The 23177-nt window shown below is 37.1% G+C and overlaps 1 long non-coding RNA gene across 1 annotated transcript; it reads right to left on the minus strand.

Moving 5' to 3' along the window:
• Window positions 1–2373: 2373 nt before the first annotated feature.
• LOC145681850 (uncharacterized) lies at window positions 2374–20960 on the minus strand. The gene is made up of 3 exons (XR_014130866.1): window positions 20876–20960; window positions 5641–5660; window positions 2374–2627 (listed from the first exon to the last, which is right to left on the minus strand). It is a non-coding gene; the product is annotated as an uncharacterized LOC145681850 (long non-coding RNA).
• Window positions 20961–23177: the final 2217 nt, after the last annotated feature.

The raw sequence follows: 23177 nt of genomic DNA on the forward strand, positions 1-23177 counted from the left end.
TGCAAGATGAAAATAAAAAAACAAAATGTAAAGACGAAAATATCCAAAGTTGAAATGAAGTTTCAAACTGAAAAGTTTTACTCGATAAGAAAATAAACAAACAGTGTCAGTGTACTGTGACTTTAAAAAACTACACCGATATTACATGGAACATGTGGAACAAATGAAAATACCTTTGTCTTCTGCAGTCAGTCCTGCACAAGCCATGGCATATTTCGCTCCACCATGTTTGGTTTTGATTTAGTAGCTATGGAATCACAAATACTGAAATTACACTTACACAACAAAGTGTTCCTAGACAGACACGAGATAAAGCCTACACTGCTGTAAACAATCGGCAATGTTCTGAGTTAGCACGGTACTAAAAACGGATTCTTACCTCTATTGAAATAATAACGTCCTTCCACGGAACCTTGCTAAAGCAAACAACTCTGCATGACATGGCGGTATCAGCGCTGTCTCCCGGAATATTGGGCAAATCGGACTTGTCCAAACGTGGCACATGTTTCAGGCGCATTTTAGCATATTTCGTCTGAAACGTCCCAGCAATGAACACTTGGCGTATTTAGCTCCACTGGCGTATATACCTGCAGTTACCTTATATTAGTTTTTTTTTTTAATACTTGACAGGTATCAAGAATAGTTGATAATACACCAATACGAGTTATTAGAATTCGTGTAATCTTAATCCGTCCTCGCGAATTCTGTCGATGAATTTGAAGCTTAAAATATATAAAACGATAATCATGTCTCTTGTTCTGTATGGTTGCGAAAAATGCTAGCTTACCCTGATGGAAGAACGCAGATTGAAAATATTTGAGAATAAAATGGTGAGACTAATATTCGGACCCAAAAGAAATCGAAATGGGGAATGTCGGAAACTTCATAACGAGGAATTATATAATTTATATCATTTTCCAAAACACTGTTAGGATCTTCACATCTTGGAGGCTCAAGTGCACTGTATAAAATTTCATAGGTAAATTTACAATAAATAAATAAATAAATAAATAAATAAATAAATAAATAAATAAACAAATAAATAAAAATAATAAATAAGTAAATAAATAAAACTGATAATCTGTTTGCCAAGCATCTAGGTAATTCAATTTGCACCTATTAAGTAAAATTACTAATACAAAATTGTGTAGAATTACTTTTTATCAATAAAAATATTATATTTTCTTATAAGTTTACTTAAAATTTGTAAAAGAAAACAACAAATTGTGTAATTTAATCTAAGGAAATGTATATCAACGTACAAAATGAAGGATAAATGATATTACATTGATATTTTGTAATTTAAACTACAGATTGTTTTTCCAGTGTGGACAAGTCAAGTTGTCAGAATGGAAGAAGGTAGAAACCCTTTCAAAGTTTGGAGACCTCCTAGCAAAAGAAAAAAAATGTAGGTGTGTGCCTGATCTTTACTAATAACGAAGTTGGCCCAGGATTTTTAATACAACCGCTAATACCAATGCACAGTTATCATTAAGCTAAACTCAATGATAGAATGGTAAATGTAAACCTCATGCGTAGTTTGCTCATCACTAATGGGTTCATTTCGTCCCCTGTACCAGTTTAAACACCTGGAATGCTAACATCTCGTCTACTCTCCATGGAATGCTACGTGATTCATTTTTAACCATGTCGCGTTAAGTAATACCTTACCAACTACAATATTATTTCTTTTATACCACATTATAAGATCTGTAAACTTTTTAATTATATCATATAACTGATATATAATGCATAATTCAAAATAATGAGAATTGTTTATAATAATAGCGATTTATTTAGCTGCAAATTACTTTTCGTTGGGTAACAGACGAGTTTTAGGACTTTTGATATTTTGACTTCAAGATTGATGTTATTCGATTCTACACGTCTTACTTAGTCTACACACTAAAAGTCAACTTGCATAATTGCAGGGATCCAAAGGTTTAGGGGTCAAAATTTTGCTGAAAATATAGTTTTTTTTAGGACTTTTGATTTCTTGACTTCAAAATTGATGTTATTCGGTTCTACACCTCTTGCTTATTCTACACACCAAATTTCAACTTGCTGAATATAAAGGATCCGCTGTTATGGGGATCAAAAATTGGCCAAATTATTGGGAGTTTTAGGACTTTTGATTATAATTATTTGACTTCTATTTCAGGTCTGAACATGCATTGCCTTGTGTACTTGCCACAATGTGCGTTTCTAAGTATTTTTTTAAGAACGTGAATTTACTCTACGTGTAAAAAAATATTCAAATAAATCTAAATTTAGGGATATTCAGTTAACCGAAGGATTCAAAATTAATTTCTTTAAATAAAAAATACAATTTATCGTATAAGAAATGATCAGAAGTTTATTGCAGTCAATGCTTACGGGCTATCATCAGGCAGAATCCTAGAGTCCAGTCCTAATAGCTACTCCCCGTAATGAAGGACTGACATATTATCTTACTTTTGAAAACAATTTAAATTTTCCAGCGATAACATATCAATTGTTAGTCATTCACAAAATATAGATGCTCTTGTGCACGCTATTGAAGTATATTGTTGAAAGGAAAAATACGTGGGTTTTCCATATGCTGTGTTTCTTTCTTTTGTCATTCCCACATACTAACTGCCACTTCCCTTTTGGAAGAGAGAAGAAAAAGCTCGTTACTATTTTTATTATGAGAATAAGATTAGAACTTACAACATACCATTGGTAAGATCTAGATAAAAGTGCAACGCTGAATTGTCTTATCTGAGTTTAACATTTCTTTGCTTAATTTCGAAACACATGTGCAACGCAAAAGCGTGATTAAACGTGTTATATAAACTACATAAGCTGTCATTGGGACTGGGGTAATTAAGAACCATTTTCGATTTATTTAACTTTAATGTCCCACGATTATGCACCGAAGCTCAGAGAGACTGTGATTACATGGCTGAAAATGATGGAATGACGAAATTGGGAGGAAAACGGAACAACCTCGAGCAAAACACAAACACGGTATTTGTCCCATCATAAGGTCTACTTGACGGGAGGTTGGATCGAACTAAAGACCCCACGTGCCAGAGCTAAGTGCTTTACCACTGAGTCACATAGGTTGTTGGGCTGAACATCTTCTGTTGGGATTCTCGTGAACATAAGAAGCACCATATAAACTCATATGGAAGAAAAATTTTGGTTAGCGGGAGATCTGGATTCGATACCTAGCAGTGGATTGGCGTTTGCTGAACCACTGTCTTTGCACGCTCAGATTGCAGAGAAACGCCCACTTTTTGTCACATGTAACAATTTGTTTCAGGATACACACATCACGAGGATTCTGCAGAAGATATCAGCACACATCTAATTTCCTCTGGGCCTGAGCTGGATTCATCTGATGGTTTTCCCGAGTTCATGAAGGTGGCGCACTACAGTGGACTGAGACATGCCAAGTCAGTTTGATAATCGTCGTTTGCTGGTGGATGGATCTTCCTCAATAGCATGTCATATGACCTCAGAATGTGTTACTTTGGAGCAGCAGAACATTGGGTGAACTTAGACATTTTTACAAATTTCTGCGGAAAATAGTGCGAAATTTCTGGAACTAACGAGTTACTATACAGTAATTCTCTGTATCTTCCCCTTTCGAATTATAAATGTTTGGAGTTGCTGCCGCAGCGCTACGGCCGAGTTCGAACTCACTCATTAAAAATTCACATATCAGCCTTTGTTGGAGACTTTTGGTCGCCGCCACTAAAAACTGACTGAAGATACTGACGTAGTGGTAGCCTCCAAAGTTCACTTGCCACACTACCTCTTGGGCCAGTTTGATCTTGCGCTTAAAGTTGATCACGACGTATACGTGGGGTTTGTATTGTAGAAATATTGCAAGAAATGGAGTCTATGACACACTTTGATGATACCACAAGAACAGCAGTGTCATTTGGGGCTCCAGCTGGGGTAATTATCCTCTCTGGGTCTGACATTTGTTGGATCTAAAGATCCAATATCTTTCAATCAAAACTTTTCTTGTACGCCTTATATATCTGGAGAACTACATACAGTGTAGCCAAACCCAAACTATCACTTAACTCTATATGATGTGCGTATTCCGTAAAAAATAAGAAAACTCGATTTAAGGGCCGTTGAAAAATTTTGTGGCCCTTGATCCAAAAGCTAAATATTGGCCAAGATCGCAATCTTTTCATCCATTTTTTATCATTAATAAAATTTTTGTATACATTTTAATACATAACACAATAATATGAACACCCTGAAAATCTAGTGACATCTGAGGGTTTTAACCCCCCCCCCGCAAGCAAAATCTCAAATGACGCTGCTGCACAAGAATAATTAAAACCAGGCCGTTAGCCAGCTCAAAATGTAGTGGGGGCCGGCTGAAGTTAGGGGGGCCCGATCCAACCTTATTATAGTTCATCACCATATTATAGTTCATTTGCAAGCCTGCCGTGAAAAGTTTAGGGGGGGCGGCCCCCCTAGACCCCTCCTGGATACGGGCCTGATTAAAACTAATGACTAGAGCAACCCAAAAGCATAAAAAGCATAACAGCAATTTACACATATGGTTGGTACCTTGAACATGGTTGTGGTTGTCTAAGGGTCCAGAAGAAACTAATTTTAAAAGCATAATAAAGCATAATTTTAGAAAATAAAGCATAAAGCATAATTTAAAAAACATAGCACAATTCTTGGAAAATTCTATTTAACTGCAGGTCTAACATACTGTATTAATATCTTTTAAAACTAATATTTACAATGCAAAATCATTGACAACATAACAATGCAACAATGAAAGGTTTATTTTTATTTCTGTAAACTTTTCGGTGTAATCCTTTGATGTGGAGAAAAAAAACAGGAAAAGAAGAAAACTTTCTGACAAAAATGAATAGTATTCAAGAACTCTACACTATATTGTTATGCGTACCTCTTGAACTTGAGCACTTTCTATACTTTTCGGTAGCATCTTCTACTTTCCCTTTCTGTATATATGCACCTCTAAGGCGCCCACAAGTGATGAAAAAAAAAACTGTCTCGATTAAAACATATATCTTTACAGTGCATTAAGTAGAAAGTTCATTAAATATGAAAGAAACTGGTTGCATAAAATATTAATAGATAGATCAAGATATTTAAAATATTTAATGTATAGTAAATATAATACATTATACATGATTAATGTAAAACAATTATTGAAATTAACAATTAAGCATAATAAAGCATAATTTGACAAAACATAATGCATAACTAAGCAAAAAATAAAGCATAATGTAGGTTGCTCTACTAATGACATAAGAAGATTTTTGATTAATTGGAACCGTGCTGAATATTTCTGAATCTCTCTGCATTTGTCTCGCGCAAATTTGAGTTCTCTACTGAAATTTTAAGTAATATTTCCTAAAACTATATACTACAGAAATATACCTTTATAATACAAGTTGACCGATTCATTAAAAAAAAAGAAGAGTATGAAATAAGATTATTACCACTAGAGTACAGTATAACATTACGAGATGAAGATCTACTGACTATGAGTTCTTAGAATGTTCTTTTTAGAAACAATATTATATGTATAATAGTTTTAGAGGACAATGCATTGTTGTTAAGGTTGCAAACGATTCAAATGTATTCTTCATTTAATATTGTACTTACCTGACGGAACTCGAATGAACCTGAAATATACAAGAAAATATATTATTAGTGCTAATATGAAACATTTTAAGAATACATTATTGTCTTCTGTGTATTTGGACACATAATGAAACTTTTTATTTCGGACTTTGAGACATTTTATTTTAAAATTCTATACAATAAGAAGCATCATCGTTTATTTAAAGTTGAATAATTTTTTCTAAGTTCATTTACTTTTCTTACAAGGTAGTTTTCTTGCTGTTTGTTAATTTCTTCAACACATGTAATTTCTTAATCAATAAAAACGACAGATTGTTTAACTGTCAGCATTCCTGTCATCACCTCACCTTTGGTTAATCTATGAGCACGCACTTTTCATCGAGACTGAAGAAATAGTCAACGACCCACGATATTAACCTGGAAGGGACATCGCACAAAAACCTTTGAGAGACTTTTGGAAGAGGTAGTCCGGATCGTATGAGAAACGAGTCAACATGTAGGAGCACTAACCACGATTCCGAGTTTACGTGAAGTTTACCTTGCTCTAACGTTGAGAGCACTTTGCCTTAGCTAACGTTGTAGTTATCAGTTGCGATGGATAATCCGTTAAAGAGCAATTTCGACTTTGATTAGATGTACTATATTCGCAACGTTAGTTTTCCTGCCCGGGTTTCGCAAACCCTTAACTCACAACTGCTTGGACGAACAGCTGACCAGAGAGAAAGATGGACGGACATGAATCCACTCGGAGAATCGTCGAGAAGGAAACGCCGAGATTTACAAGTAAGTGCAAGTAGATTAACCAGTCCTAAAAGTTACTCCCTTCTCACCATTTTCAACCCCTTCGACATCACAATCTGTTTCTTTTGTATATGTTTGATTTTATTTATATGCAACCCAGGCCAGATCCTGTACTTTACGCTCTACCAAATTCAATATTTACAAAATCCTAGACGCAACTTGTCAGTTCTAACATCCCAATTATACGTACTACAGAGGTGCCCAACCCCCCCTCATGTTCATGACGCACCCCCCTCAATTGTCTATCCGTAGGTGTTCTTCCATGAAAAAAATCTTTTCGAATAATTTTTACACCCCCTCAAACGTATTTATATAGATTTTTAACCCCCTCCAAATATTTCAATGACGCAGTTTGCGTCATAGCCCCCCTTTGTGGGCATCCCTGCGTACTATCTATTAGCACGTTATCTGAGCTTTCAAACTAACAAGGGGCAACTGCACATGCTGGAGATGTGGTTTTAACTGTTAATCTTGTGTGGATGCACATATACTTGTAACCCTCGATTTTTCTCATCTAGCTGAACATAATTAAGATTTTATTTTGGCATTAATGTGAATAGATATTGCTAAAAGTGATTTTGTGAAAAAATTAAATTTGTTATGTTTAACAAATAATATTAAGCAACCGCTGTATAAATAAAACGTATCGATGGATTAACTGCTATATAGTCAGCTATTTTTACAAAATTTACCAGATGAATTTATTTTGGTTTGTGAGGGAGAGTGAGTGAAAGTAAGGTGAAAAGTTAAGAGAATATTTGATTGTTAGTTGTTTTTAATGTAAGCGGCACTATGTATGGAAGGTGAAGGGACTATTTGGCGGAGAGATACACTTGTTAGGATTTATGGGAAAGGCAGCTTGGAAATGGTGTGCAAATGACAAGATTGTGCCATATCATGTTTCAGTTTTTATCGAGTTATACAAACGTGAGTGTCAGTTGTTGCAATTGTGTGAATGCCATGGGCTACTAAACATGCGAACAGTTTATTGTAAATGTGGAAACGAATTGAAACTACAGAAAAGAAGACGAACATCTAACCAAACCTATTAGAATCTCACCTAATTTAGTTCAATTCGGTAATATTTTGGATGGCATATATAAAGTGTTTTCCTTCAATCCTCGATTATGCGTATACCAACTGCCGCTGACACGCCTGCTTCCTACGGCCGCACCAATCGCTACCGGTCAGGCTCCCCTGCTGCGCTCCTACTCTGCCTCGGTTAAATAGCAATCGTGCTATGTAAGTGGTCACCTAGCACATGTTGGTTCGTGTTTTATGAACTAGTTTGTATGCCATACGGCCACACTGTATTTCGAACAGTAGTCACTACCAAGTGAATCAGGGCCAAAACCTAGTATTTTGGGGGAGCAACTAAATAATATTCCGAGACAGCAGTAATGCCATATCGATTGTGACAGTAGTGACAATAAACTGAAATATTTTGTTTAAACGTATCTAGTAAGCACTGAAAAATTTGTGTTAATATACATACTTATGGTATCAAGACGTAGGTGAAAAAGTGCATAATAATTCCAGCAAAAGAGCCATTTCCATTTTCAACTGAAAACCTCTCGCAGCTGTACAGGAAATTGACATTACTAACCAATTGTAGCTTTTTCTACTTCAGAAAAAGATATCTTAATCATCAAGCTATCGCTTTCGAAAATTATCGCATGTTGAATTTAACATTACAGTATACGGTCAGAAGTAATTTTGTTTCGATTTTAAAAGAACGACAAGAGATAGAAACGCAGTTTTTAGGAAGTTTTCAAGAGGCAATATCAAGGCGTGTCTAATGATACCAAAGCTGGTTTCCGGAAAGTTTCGGAACAATCCTTAAATCAGGATCGAATTTGTTGAACTTGTTGAAAGTAGACGTATCTTATCTACACAAACAAGAATTTTAGGAAAGATAAAAATAATAGTTCAAAAGATTGTGATTTTGATCAAGAGTTTTAGGAATGATCCAAACAAATGCATCGAAATATTGCGATCTTGGTCAATAATTAGTTTTTGCGTCAGGGACCACAAAATTTTTAAACAGACCGTAAATCGAGTTGTTGTACTTCTTTTTACGGAATAAAAACATCATACTGAGTTACTTTTTTACGGAATAAAAACATCATACTGAGTTACTTTTTTACGGAATAAAAACATCATTCTGAGTTACTTTTTTACGGAATAAAAACATCGTACCGAGTTACTTTTTTTTACGGAATAAAAACATCATACTGAGTTAAGTAATAATTTGGGTTTGCCTAAACTATATGTAGTTCTCCATAGGTAGTTATCCAGATATGAGGCCTATAATTAGAGATGGAATCGAGTCTGAAATATATCGAGACTAGTCTCGGAGTCGGTACCATCCCTAAATATTTGTCAATTTAATTGTTTACTTTTCCATCCCACAATTGTTTTTACTTTACAATGTTTTTTCAACCGTAAGTTTCAAGCAAATGTTCCATGCAATTGTCTTATCTGGCTTTTGTTTTAATGTTGGAACTAGTTTTGCAGCAAATTCCATCCCGATTTAAGCAATGTTTTGGAACTTTCTAGAAACCTACTCTAATACCATTTTATATGCTTTGATATTGCCTCTTGGAAACTTCCTAAGAACCGCATTTCTATCCGTTACCGTTCTGTTAGAATCAAGAAAAGTGCTTCTGGCCATATATTCTAATGTTAAATTCAACGTGCGTTAATTATCGAAAGCGTTGATTCAGCTTGATGATTAAGGTATCTTTTTCTTCAATACGAAAAGCTGCGTTAATTAGTCGATGTCAATTTTCTGTACAGCTGTGGGAAGTTTTCAGTGGAAAATAGAAATGGCTCTTTCGAAATAGTTCCACAACAACTGATTTCATTGCCAAATCAGTGCACATAGTCTCTAGTTTGACTCCCGATTATGGTTTCCAACTATGAATTGTCCCATTCCGGAACAAATTTTTGGGACGATAGGGGTGTGCACTAGGGTGGAGCGAAAAAAACTTTTTTTCACCAAGCAAAACGCCTGGGGTCCAAAAAGTTGCGTAGTGGCCTGGTGTCAACGGGTGTAAAATATTTCCTTGATCGGTTGATATCTTCAGGTTGCGCATGCGCACTAAAGTTTGGCGAAAATGGGGGAAATTTTAAAAAATAGGATATTTTAATTTATTTTCTTTTATTTTTTTTGTCACCAAGCAAAACGCCTGGGGTCCAAAAAGTTGCGTAGTGGCCTGTTGACAACGGATGTAAACTATTTCCTTGACCGGTTGATATCTTCAGGTTGCGCATGCGCACTGAAGTTTGGCGAAAATGAGGAAAATTTGAAAAAATAGGATATTTTAATTTATTTTTTAAATTTTTTTTTGTCGTCAAGCAAAATGCCTGGGGTCCAAAAAGTTGACAACGGGTGTAAAATATTTCCTTGATCGGTTGATATTTTCAGGTTGCGCATGCGCACTGAAGTAACATCCTTTTTTGCTTTACCAATAAATACTATTATACCATTAAGCCCAATTCGTGCACTGAAGTTCTGTTAGCAACATTCATGTATTGTTTGTAAGAGTGAGTTAAGAAGCAATTAGTTAATTATTCATTAATTAATTAATGATTAACAGGGGCCAAAGTCTTTCTTAGTTTCAAACTTCGGCATCACGAGCCGATTCAGAAGACGTGCCGGATGAAAAACCATCGCGCCTGTCCTGTCCACAGACTTGAGTTGCAGCTTCTGTCACCACACGAATGCATCGTTCGACTGCTTGCGTATGGCACGGTAGATCCTTCCACCACAGATTTTGAAGTTGATCTTGATCCAGGCTATCTTCTGGCAGTCCAATAACGAGTGGCGGTTTGGTGACAGCGAGGTCTTGCCAAAAGATGATGTCTGTGTAATCCTTGGCGCTGAAGTAAACGACCTTCGTAAACGACCTTCTTCAGTTCCGGATAGAGGTACTGCGACAACTGCATGGAATGCCATAGATTCTTTGGTGCATCCGTGATCTTCCAATGGCGCTTGATATTGAAGCACATTGGAGCGTACACGCAGACCACGAACGTGGACAGGATGACTAGGTTTTCAGATGGGATTTCACTCGCCACATACAGCCGCAAGATTCGATTTGCAGTAGTCAACCATCGTGAATGGGACAACATGCCAGGACTTCTTCCTCCCAGCCCTTGCGGGAATTGCCCGGTTGCGACAGCCCGCCAGATGTCGAGTAGACACTGCTGGTCGGTGCTGAGGTCTGGGACGACTTCGGGAAAACTGCCTTGGATAGGCTGGAACTCCAGGACAGGAAGGTTCTCGCAAATATGAAGGTTCTTTGCGAGTGGTCCCGAATACCCTCGTGGGCTACTCGTAGGTCCCTCTAGATACTCGATTAGATGACGTAGGGCAAGCTCATTGAAGTGGAGTTGACAGACTATCCACTGCAATGGCTTGCCCAGCTGAACTTCCAGGCAATGAATAACCCCATTTCGCTTTCCTGTGTTGACAGCAGTACCGTCGCTGCCGATCGCCTGCAGTCCCGACAACTCCAAGTTCACGACGGTTGCGTATTCCAGGATTGCATTCGTAATTGCTATAGCAGATCCGGATTTTGGTGTAACGTGTCCGAAGTATGTAGACCCTGGTTCACTGATTAGGGACACGTGTTTTCTTCCACAATCTCCCTGCGATGTAATTTTCCATCAGCCATCATTTCAACAGACATCGTTTTGTCCTTTCTCCCGTCGAAGTAGAGTGCCTGCAGTGGTTGGAGCTGGAGGGGCGGATCTTGTAATCCCTCCCTCATCTTCTCTCGCTCTCGCCTACTTTGCTTCTGTCGATGACCGTACTCTCAGCTGACGGATGGGCTGTGTCGTGCAGAATAGCAGAAGCAATCGCTGCGGCAGGCCTGTCAGCAATCCCATATCTTTCTAACACCTGGGCAAACGTGGGGAGTTTGAGACTGGTACTGGGCGACTGCTTTGTGGATTTCCGGGTATCGAAGGTTACTGATTGGTCAGTTGTCTCAGCACTAGCAGACTCCGCGCAATCGACGCCATCGTTGGAATCCGAATAGTCAGCTTCCGTGTCAAATTGGGACCTTGGACCGGAGTCTTCCTGAACCTGACGATGCCGCATGCGCAACCTGAAGATATCAACCGATCAAGGAAATATTTTACACCCGTTGTCACCAGGCCACTGCGCAACTTTTTGGACCCCAGGCGTTTTGCTTGGTGACAAAAGGAAAAGAAAAGAAAAGCAATTAAAATATCCCATTTTTTCAAATTTTCCTCATTTTCGTCAAACTTCAGTGCGCATGCGCAACCTGAAGATATCAACCGATCAAGGAAATATTTTACACCCGTTGTCACCAGGCCACTGCGCAACTTTTTGGACCCCAGGCGTTTTGCTTGGTGACAAAAGAAAAAGAAAAGAAAAGCAATTAAAATATCCCATTTTTTCAAATTTTCCTCATTTTCGCCAAACTTCAGTGCGCATGCGCAACCTGAAGATATCAACCGATCAAGGAAATATTTTACACCCGTTGTCACCAGGCCACTGCGCAACTTTTTGGACCCCAGGGGTTTTGCTTGGTGACAAAAAAAATTAATAAAAAAATAAATTAAAATATCCTATTTTTTCAAATTTTCCTCATTTTCGCCAAACTTTAGTGCACATGCGCAACCTGAAGATATCAACCGATCAAGGAAATATTTTACACCCGTTGTCACCAGGCCACTACGCAACTTTTTGGACCCCAGGCGTTTTGCTTGGTGAAAAAAAGTTTTTTTCACTCCACCCTAGTGTGCACACTTATTTATCTGGAGGTGACTTAAGAATCGAGAAACATACAGTTAACATATTTTACTTTACAGTTTACACATTTCTCTGGTATGTCTCTGGTCTTCTTATCGCATTCGTACGTCCAATGAGAGCCGGCGCACTTAACACACCGAGGCAGAGGTTGACAAGTTGCTTGCGAATGCCCAAATGTTTGGCATTTGAAGAATTGCAAGCAATGTTTCTTCTGTAGTTGTTCTATGTGAATTTTCATGTGTAGCAAGTATTCTTTGAAGATTCTGATGGTACGTAGAGTCTTCTTCAATATAATCAAGAATTGTGGGATGAGGAATTTCCTTTCCGCCTTTATGATTCTGCTTTCGCATTTGTAAAACGGAGAATATTGGGTTATCCTTCTTCTTGAGTGTTGTTGTGATGACTTCAATGCTGATATCAATTGGAAGGTGGGGAATAACTACTTTGATAACCTCAAGTTTACTTCTTGATTTCGGTGGCATATTGTAGTGGCCAGTGGCGTATTTAAGGGGGTGGCTTCCGGGCTTAAGCCCCCCCGAAATCTTACTTACTATAGTAAATTATATGAAATATCTTGAAGAATTTTCACATTTTCAAGCAAAGCCCCCCCCCCCGAAACAAAATCGTAAATACGCCACTGGTAGTGGCTTATAAGAACAAATGTTTTCCACGACTTTGTGAACTTCCTGAAGCTAACTTCTTTCTTTGTCCACATAGCGTCGTTGTTGTGATCCATGCCGGCAAATTCACATTAGTCAAGTACTAAATAACAATTAACTCTGCTTGTAACAGCAGTTATTACAATTTTCTTAAGAAATAACAGTTGTAATAATGGATTGTTATTCTATATTTCTGTGGTGATTATATCATTGTTTAGTTTACGGAAGTTTTTAAAGCTAATTATATCATCTTATTATTAATAGCAATGTGAAAAGTAATTTTAAAAACAAGAACTTTTCTTAATGTGCTACTACTGACGGAGTGCTAATCGAATGTTAGTATTTTTATTGTAAGACGTCATAAGTGGTGTAAAGTGTTATTATTGTATCGAGGGATGCTAATTTACCCTATGTTTGGCTAAATCAAGTCTATTTGGAGAAGCATATGCCATACAAGTATAGGAAATGCTTATAGGCTTAAATATAGCTTATTTTATGAAACTGTTTTGCCATTTTACGCTTTTTATTAGCTGTTAAATTAATTCTAAAGATACGTTTTGTTTGAAAATAAAGTGTTTTGTTTTTAAAAAGTAGCCTATTTGTCACTATACATTTTCGTATTAATTGATTTCTCTAGACAAAGGGTGTTTTATTACGCAGCAAACACTTTTCATTCTTCTTCTCTCTCTTCGCCCACAGATTTACAACTATTTAATATTTGAACTGATTTTGAGTTTAACGTCCCTTTCAGCAGTCAAGCTATATCAGACGGGTAATACTTATCGACTCAGAAAGAATTTTAATGTCTCTTCCGTAACGGCCCCATTTCCTACTTGTTAATTACAATTATTTTAACTTTCGCATTTCATTACAAGAATGAAAGTTTTCTAATACAAATGTTGTAAGTAAACTGTTCGGTTCTTCAAGGCACAGAGATTGTTTTTGTTTATTAAAGGAAACAAATTGGATATCTAAGTAGCTTGAAAACTCAGAATGCAATCATGATGATTCATGTAGGTGTACAGAGAAATAAGAAGTGTTTGTAAGAACTATGACCTGCCAACTGAAAATTGGGACAATAGCTGTCTACACAAACACAACCAATCCACAATCCAACGATGGTGCATCCAGTTCCAGCGCCTCGGTTAGAAAGCTTATTTACGAAGACCATCTAGCCTATTTTCTTCATAGGTATTTGGCAATACTGATTGCATCGTGCACAATTTTTTTTATTTATATAAGAAACGACAAAACTATGGCGCGTTATTTTCTATCCTAAGTTTAAAATCACATTGTAGGCAATGTACGGCACTACTTTACATTCGTTTGCTAGCAACGCTGCGCTGTGGAGAACACTGATCCGCTTATTGGAAAAGGATCTTTCAAGTAGTATTACTTTTCTGTACCCTTAGAATGTACGTATATGTGTATATGTTTCACATCATCCGACAAGATGAATATGAGACTGTTGCACAGTTTGTCCTTAGTTTGCGAAAAAAAGATCTCGCACTGTGTGTGAGGTTCATGCTTGGAGCATGCTCCCATGAACCAATTAGTTTTTGGAATAGGGAATGAGGAAGCAAAGAGACAGCTTTTAACAACAATAATTAATCTAACCTTCCAACAAGTGGTGGATAAAGCGAGCTCGTTTGAGGAAAGAAAATCTTAGTTATACATATTTAGGCGAAGACAGCCGGTAGCGCAGAAAATAGATAAAATAGACTGGAAAAAGTCAGAAGCAGTAGAAACCTCCATTCAGATAACCAGATTCCGAATCCACATCTCTATCATCCCCTTCTCAAAGTTTTAGGCAGAAGTTACCAACAGGAATATGTAAGAAGTACAATAGAGTTTATGCAAAAAGCTAGTGCTCAGTCTGGGGAAAACTGTTTTAAATGCATGTTATAAAATAATTTTACCAGTATATGTGAAGCTAGTCGGAACTTGGATGAAGTAGATCAAACGATAAATTAATTAACTGTGGTAAGACAGAGTAAGAAGGACGAGTCAGTGTAATAGAGGGACCAGATGTACAGGACCTTGCTGATATTTTAAGATTGGATACTTTGAACTTATCTTCAGACAGCAAGGCAAAAGTGTCAGAGGAAAACGAGGGAATACACCTGGTAGAAAAATCTGATAGACCTGAAGGACAAGCTAAAAAGTTAGACACAAAAGAAGTAAGAAGACTTAAGCAGAAAGAAGAAACGGGAAATATAAACGAAAATACAAGAAATTGTTATGTTTAAATGATAGCGTTCAGGAAGTGCTAGTGGGGGTTAATCAATCTCTAAGAGTTGAGTAAATTGAAGAAAGGAAATTTGAAGTCATAGAAACTCAAAGAAGAAGATTGTACAAAAGTCGTGAGAACAAGTAAACAAAGAAATGAGTTATCGTGATGGTAACTTGTGGTTAACAGTAGTTAGAGAAAGGTTCAGAGTCAGAGATTAAAACAGTTGAAACACTATTAGAGGAGATCCTGGAGTTGAAGGAGGTTTTGAGCCGAATATGAAGTCCAAGAAATAGAAAAAAAGAAGGAAAAGTAATTTTAAGGTATCCTGGGCAGAATGTTGAAAGTAATTGAAAAGTGGTTGAGCGAGGTTTGGTGATTAACTGGAATAAGTGTTTAAAAATGTCTCGTTATTCACTTATTGTATTGATTATGGTATCGATTAGATTACAGAGAGAAAGGTAGCGTTGAAGTAAAATTGATGTTAAATAAGTTAGTCTGTCGTGAACTTTCAAGTTAAGTAAGTGTGTAGAGTGAGAAAGCTCTGTTAGAACATATTAAACAGATAAGGATTATAGAAATTGAGAGTTATTTAATAATAGATATAAACAGTACCATAGATTGCTTTATTTACGTAGTAACCTCTTCATAAACTAGGTTCTATTTAACACATAAAATACTATCTTCAGTTTGAGAATAACATTTTTTCCTGTCCACTGAGTTGGGCTTCCCTTTTCCTGCTCCCTTTGTGAGAAGCTAATTGCAGATACATTCACAGGCCTTATCCAGGACAACGCGATCATAGTTAGCGTTTTCTAATCGTCATTGAACCCACCTGAGGGCCTGTCCAAACGGGGTCTCTTTACCTATATTACTTCACCTGTTATTGCATTGCATTAGTGCACTAAAGGTCCAAGGGGCCATGGATCGCTTGCGTCCTATTGTTAAGGGCCCAGACTCGCCACCTTCGGGTTATCATGGAAGGGATCCTCGTCAACAGCGGCGAAATAGAACACTATAAACGCAACACCGGATCCGTTGAAAGGTGCTTTCACTCAAAATCATCGCACTATGTTGCTTCATCTACACGCACTGACGAGCCTATGAAATGTTCACCTAATGCAACTGTTCACTTCTCCGACTGTCCTGAAACACACCCCAGATACAGTTATAAATGTAAAACTAAGCCTGCCCCACCAGTAGATCATCCGGAACGTACAGTTCCACTGCGTACAACCGATCCAACAGTTCAAACTAACCAATCAAACACTTCAGGTCTTTCAATTGGACAATTATTTTACATAGCAATCTTTGTGCCACGTATTCAAGAAACTATATGCACTTTCACATATCCACAAAAGAATCTGCTGTCTAAGCAAACAGTTAGCAGCATGATCATGGCTTTAGCTTTCTTATTTATGAACATTCGGTTATTGTCGCAACATATCACTCGTTTTGCACAACTGTTCTTTGAAGAAAGTATTGACAGTTTTGCTTTGAATGAAAGGCTTTAAAACCATTAATGCCATCAGAATTCCCACAATATCAACTCCTGCGTCATGACTTTCAACAAGATAATGCACGAGCGCAAGGTGGAGTTGCTTGTGGCATCAGTAATAAATTATCTTATCGGCAACATTAGATTCAGCTTCCCTACCGACTCCCTGAACATCTTATAACAACCACATATCTAAGTAACATAGCAATTATGATAACAATGATCTATGCACACCCCGTGGACATGATCTCACTCGAGTATTTTACACACTTGTTTCAAATGTGCAGGCATTGTCTGATACTGGCAGACATTAATATCCATAACTACTCACAAGGAACATATGCGAACCGTGACAGCTAGATATTTATGAAAGTTAGTACCCTGACTAATTGTGGATCGCTAATCATTGTGGTGATAGTTACTCAGTGCGGAACTGCCTTGTTTATCCGCTACTTGTAATGCATATACCAAGCAGTGAAAGTGTGAGGCTGTGCCGAGTTAATCCCCAAAAACGCCGGGAAAAGGCAGAAAATGAAAAATGTGTGCAGGTAACCTGATACCTACGGGAGGGGAGCACGCGACCAAAAACATTTTATGACATGAAAGTAATTCACATAAAGCGTGAAAGAAAATAAGCAAAAAGTAGGTTATCATTGTTTCCAAATAAGGGAGATATGAGCCTCTAAAGTTGAGAAATAATGGGGTCCATACAATAAAACGAACAAATGTGCAACAACAATAAAACTGCAGAAGGAACAAACGTACAGTAGGTGGTAAACCACTGCATGTACAACATCTAGTGGCTAGCGGTTTAGATAGGTTTTATCGAGTGTGTGGTTAGGGCGAGAAATGTACGTATTTTGTCACACTATTTATGGCTTTTCTGTTGTATTTATTGGTGTAATACGTTAAAATATTTTGCGCCTGTATATTACTGGTAACCTGAATGCAGTGTGTTTTGTCTTCATCGTTGTCTCACATGTTATCGTTTCCTATACTCTCGGCTGACAGCTATTACACGGCATTAATCTTTACGAATTGATTCTGATGTACTTTCTTGTCACAGATTTGTTACCTTTCGTGCTACAGCTTTTCTGTACTCTTTTTAGGCGCTACGATGTCGTTTCTGTGGTTTGGAAGACATATAGGATTTTATGCAGCCCCAAGACAGTTCGTTTTATAGCTGTCGGTAACGGTTCGAGATATCGATTCCACACAAACGTCTTTGGAATTGCTGCGCTATAGGAAGGCTTGCTGTTTACATTTCCGCATTATGTCACATGGGACCTCCTCTTTCTACGGCTACTCTAACATGTGCAGTTTTTGGGTGAATCCTGTATCAATCTCGTTAGTCACTAGATACTGTGCATGCTCTGGTTACTCTCTATTGTACATTTGTTCCTTCTGCAGTCCTGTTGTTGTTGTACATTTCTTCGTTTCATTATACGGAACCCATAATTTCTCAATTTTAGATTCTCTTTATGTCCCTTATTTGGTAACACTGGTAACCCATGGTTTGCTTATTTTCTTTCACATTTTATGCCAATTGTTCATAAGCCATAAAATGGTACACTTTTATTTGAAAAATTGTAAGTTCATGTTGGGATGGCAACACTGGTTGCATGATACTACTGCCGTGTTCTTGGTCACGTGTCCTCCTACCGTAGATATCAGATTACCTGCACACATTTCCCATTTTCTGCCTTTTCCAGGTGTTTTTAGTGTATAACTCAGCACAACTTCACCTGGTCACTATTTGGTATATGTATTATACGTAGCGGGTAGACAAGGCTTTTCCGCGCCGAGTGACTATCATCACGATAATTAGCATAATTAGCGATCCACAATTAGGCATGATACCAATTTTCGTAGATATCTAGCTGTCACGGTTCGCATACGTCGAAAAAACTCAGTTTTCAGATCATATTGCACTTAACTTACATGGTCACATATATCCTCGTCCGAAACAGACCAGACCAAATAGCCAAACTACGCCAGATGTTCCTTCTAGAACTTCGCTCATATACGGAGAAAAATCCGTTCTCCGGACACCGGTATATTGTACAAATAAACAGAATCCTCTTCCTTACTACAGAAATCAGTACGGAGCATACGTTATCCGTATGCTATATAGGCACTGCCCTTAGGTGTTACATCATGCCGTTGCAGGATGCCTGATATCTAATAGTCTTCCTTATATTACATACATATATGTATGTTACCTTCGTCAGCTATATGCTATATACTTCCATTTGTATGTGAGATCCTGACCGCCTATATTGTTTCATACGAAAGGTACGTATAGATGAAACACTTATACGGAAAGTATTATAAAACTTGCGTTTTCAGTTATACGTGTGCTGTAAGATAAATAAAAAAAACTACAGAATTACGCATATAACCTACATTTTTGAGTACGCCACATACAATTTTTTCTCAATGTAGACAGGTGTCATATAGAAGTCTTAGATTGCATAGGTAGTGATTATTTACCGGTTTAAAGTATGCACATTCCTAAAATCTAACAAGCCTTCTGTATAGGCCGATACAACTGATTGCAACATTGGGGCAAGTATTGGGGAAAAAATCTTGTAAAACATTTATATCGCCATTTACAATACATTAAACTCCTTCCTACTTTTCAGACCGGATTTCGACCATCAAATATATAGTGTTAATGATCAGTTGCTCCACATGACGACAACAGTTGTTAACCCGTATGATAGATCACTTCCGTCTTGTCAAATTTTACTGGATCTTGAGAAAGCATTTGACAGTATTTGGCATTATGGTTTAATTTATAAGTTTCTTAAATTTGGACTTCTCCTTACTTACGTTAGAGTAATTTTCTCATTCATACTCAATGGAATAGTCTATGTATATGTCTGTATCAACAATTTCATCATATCCTATCTTTCCATGTCCGAGGGTACAACAAGGGTCTAGCCTGTTACTTTTTTATATACATTTTATATGTATCAGACGTACCAGTACATGCTCCTCCTATTTATTTATTCCAATATGCCGATGACACCGCTTTTTTAATTCCCGGAAGAACTATACAACAAATCAATAGAAGCTTGCAACACACAGTTAATACATTTCTTGAGTAGTGTACTAAGTGAAAGCTCACCGTCACTTAGACTCGTCATCATACCACCTAAATGCCACAATAAGGTTCACCGTAAGACAAGTTTGCCTGATACCACTTTTGGAACACACAAAGTAGAACCATATAGATCAGTTACATATCTATGAATAATGAACGATAATAAATTACAATGGACTGTTCATTTCCAGAAACTTTTACACAAAGCAAAAAACAGACTGCAATTGCTTCACAGGCTAGTAGCGCAGCATTGGGGGCTAAATTTAAAATTGCTTATCAGTGCATATAAAGCGTTCATGCGCAGCATTCTTACTTTTGGCCATATTGCTTCTTCTCCAGATTAGTCTAAGTTCTACAATAGACTCGAAATTATGGAGCGACATGCAGTACGCTTAGCATACCACATCAAATTACCTTATCCTATCAGAGAACTAAAATAGACTTTTCACAACGTGTAGATAACCAACCTCAAATGGATCACTTTCATCGTAGATTCTTTCAAAGTCAAATAATTTATCAGGAAATACCTCATCCTAGCTACATTGTTCTTCCTCACCAATAATCTGAGTTTTCCATCTTTACAGCAATTTCCAGCGGCCCCAACACAGAAGCCCATTATGCATTCGTTACTATTAACCATTTCAATGCGTTGTCGCGTACAATGCATTTTAATCTCAACAATCATGCTAAATGTTTATCATAATTATAATTATATTCAGCACGAAATCTTATATATCATTTTTTCACGTTGTTTTTCCTTATTCCTTGTTCATAACTTCCTTATCTTATATCTTTTCGAAAGCTCACTATTTTATTGTTTATTATATATGCTTATGTATATTATTCTATTTAAGCACATTGCATATATTTGTTCAATTATGCACGTATAATTTTGTTTATACCACATTGCACAATTAATGCCATTTAGGTTTGCTCTTCTTTTCATGCAGATCACTTGCCGAGAGAGAGAGGGCGTAACCCTGTAGTGGCAGTTACATAAACTAATTGTTGCTTAAGTCATACGGAATGAACAATGCCCTATAAATAAGCAAATTCTTAAACACAAAATATATTCCATAACTAAACCCACTCCTTGTTCAAACTAAAATCCTGTTCTAAAAAAATGAGAATAAATCTCCAAATACAATAGACTAAGCAGAAAATGCCTTACCACAAAATATATTCGTCATTTGACAATAAATTGATGCATTACTGCACAAACATGGTTAGAAACTAAACTTAAAATTCCTCCTTTCTCTGTCAACAATAAATTTGTTTCTAGGAAACCTTCATTGAGTTAAAACGATCGTAAAGAGCTAGTCATGCGTTCAAAAAATTAATGTAGAACCTTTTTCCCTTCTCTGAAAAATTCATTTCTCTTACTCTTGTGACTTGTATTTTTCCCTGTAACTTCAAATATAAAAGAAAGAATATACGTAGTTAATTTAAAATAAAATTTAAAATACGAATATTTAATCTCATCCTGTTTCGAAGACTTCCCTGATATCTCGGAAAGTAAGTTCATTATTTCGATTTTATCATATACTTACATTCATAACTAGTGCTGCATATATTTACTGAATGCTTCATAATGCTGCATATGTTTACTGAATGCTCCATAATGCTGCATATATTTACTGAATGCTCCATAATGCTGCATATATTTACTGAATGCTCCATAATGCTGCATATATTTACTGAATGCTCCATAATGCTGCATATATTTACTGAATGCTCCATAATGCTGCATATATTTACTGAATGCTCCATACACTTACTCTGAGGTGCAAGTAATCTAAATTTGTGTAGCTCTCTCTAATGGACACTTCTCATTTACGGACAAATAATCATGTTATTTCTCTATTCGATATTCAGAGGTTTCATTGTGTTAGTAGATTACATCTGCGTAGTCAAGCAGAGTTTTACTGCATAGCAGCATCGAACTCCACTCTAATAAGCCAGATATAAGGGTGATAGAGCCTGGCTATTTCAAGTATACTCTCGGAAAATGTGCGAAACATACTTGGGTCCCACTCCCGCCACCTTCTGACGGATGAAACCCTCTCTTTGCTTAGGAAAAAGAAGTGAATGACCTCAGCTGTGTTGCCAATTTGTCATTTAACCGTTTGGTCTTGACGAGTGAAGATCGTAGGCTACTTAGAATGGCTAACAAGATAGAGCATAACGAAATCCGTCAAATAATTCATTGTGGCAACGCTTCCGCATCCAACAATTGAAAGATTTAGGCAACAGCAACATGTCATTCCACTTTCGAGGGAGGCGCGGGGAGACAGACAACGACAGCAGCGCCAGAAGGGGCACACTTGAAATAGAACAACTCTAAAACCAGATGCACAGACCGCAAAGCGCCTAACAAACAAGTGTCTGCAAGTTATAGTCCGTCTTAGTTTGTGCACCTAGAAGTTTAGTTTAGTTTAATTCTGAATGCGTTCCATACCCATTAAAGAGTTCAGGCTTGTAGCTAACATTTTATTAGCATAATGCTTTCCTCTATCGAAAATCATACAAAATCCTTAGTATTTTGCGAAAAGAAATGTCCAAAGACGGAAAATATAATACCAATTGATATATCCCATGAAGCTGAACAAAATGATATGGATCCATGTAAAATCCCCATGCCAGTGGCAGATCTAGCTTGGGGTCGGGGGAACTACGCTCCCCCAGTTTTTTGAGTGACAGAAATAATTTAAGCTATTATTTATATATTTATGGAAGTTTATAATAAACTTATGTATACCTACCATAGTCCAGGTTGTGGCAGCTCCCCTCACTTTTAAACTTCTATACCCGCCACTGCCTCGTGCGCAATTTTCTACAAAGTCGAGAAAAAATATTTTTCTTTTGTAAACTTAATATTTTTTCAGTATGTTAACTGTGCCACCTATTTACATGAATTTGGAACTGAAGTATACAGTAACCAAGCTTTTCACTAAGATAGTGACAAGACGGCAGTAAGGCCGTGATGTTGAAATAAATAAATTGAAAATTAAGATTAATTTTTAAATTTCAATTTTCGTTTAATTATAATGTTGAACAATGAAAATACATATCATATATATATCAGTCGATATGTCACATCGAGAGAAAAATGGTATCCCTAAGGGTGAATTCACACACGTAGTTTTCGAAAAATAGCTTGAACTATTAGGTGGAGTCATAAATCACTTCCGGTGCAGCTAAATAGAGTATTTTTTGTTCCTATCTACCCACAATGAGACCGGGACAAGTAAGTTTTTGCTTTCACTAAATAGATACGAGTCCCGTTAGTAGAATTTAGGATTTAGCATTTAGATTTCTGGGCTTTCGGCATCTAAGGCCATTTAGCCCGTCACGTTTGAGGGATGACGTCCCTCGGTGGTCACATTATCCGGGGAAAAGGAAGGAAGGAAGCGGCCTGGGACCTATGTGTTAGGTACCACCCCGGCATTTGCCTGGTGTGAATGAGGAAACCC

Source organism: Thermobia domestica, chromosome 3 (assembly GCF_964235325.1).
Source record: "Thermobia domestica chromosome 3, izTheDome1.hap1.1, whole genome shotgun sequence".
NCBI lineage: Eukaryota > Metazoa > Arthropoda > Insecta > Zygentoma > Lepismatidae > Thermobia > Thermobia domestica.